Here is a 655-nt window from a genome sequence, read left to right on the forward strand (position 1 = left end):
GGGGGACGTGCCCCCCCCAATAATTTTGCCAATATATAGAATGCTATAGTAGAAAACATAGCTACTATATGCTTGTGCCCCCTTAATAAAAACGTCTGATGACCTTCTTTTTTTTTTTGCTTGTCAAGGAATTTTTGGTAGTTGATAGTGCCCCTCCAACTGAAAACAAAAACGGAGGCCGCCCAAACCTGGAAAATGTATGTGGCTGTGCCAACTGTCCCAACTGAAATTGCTTCCTACGGGCCTGATAAGTATTCTAAACTAGAGCCGAGCTCGTTGCAATGCAACGAATAGGTCTTCCGTCGGAGCTCCGGACAGGACAGAGCGACCTTGAGTCAAGGTCATGCAACATTTTAAGGTTATAAACAATCCTGTAAGGGGCATCAACTTTCAATGTTTCAACAGTAGAAAGACAGTAAAGGAATGTAAAATTCCCCTGTCAGTGAACTTGAACTTGTCCAAATAACTTTGCGTCAAGCCATGACACATTCTGCAGCTGGTTAAGAGCAAACACCATCTTTATGTCACCGACATAAAAAAAAATCACAGTCACGTATTCTTTCAGACTATTCATCCAAAACATCATATTCTAAGTGGCCTCGAATTTAAGTCAAGGCCATTACACACTCTGGATGATATATTTATCATCTTTTCA

This window comes from Saccostrea echinata, unplaced genomic scaffold, assembly GCF_033153115.1.
Source record: "Saccostrea echinata isolate AGI-Se365-2 ecotype Australia unplaced genomic scaffold, CSIRO_AGI_Sech_v1 ptg000025l, whole genome shotgun sequence".
Lineage (NCBI taxonomy): Eukaryota > Metazoa > Mollusca > Bivalvia > Ostreida > Ostreidae > Saccostrea > Saccostrea echinata.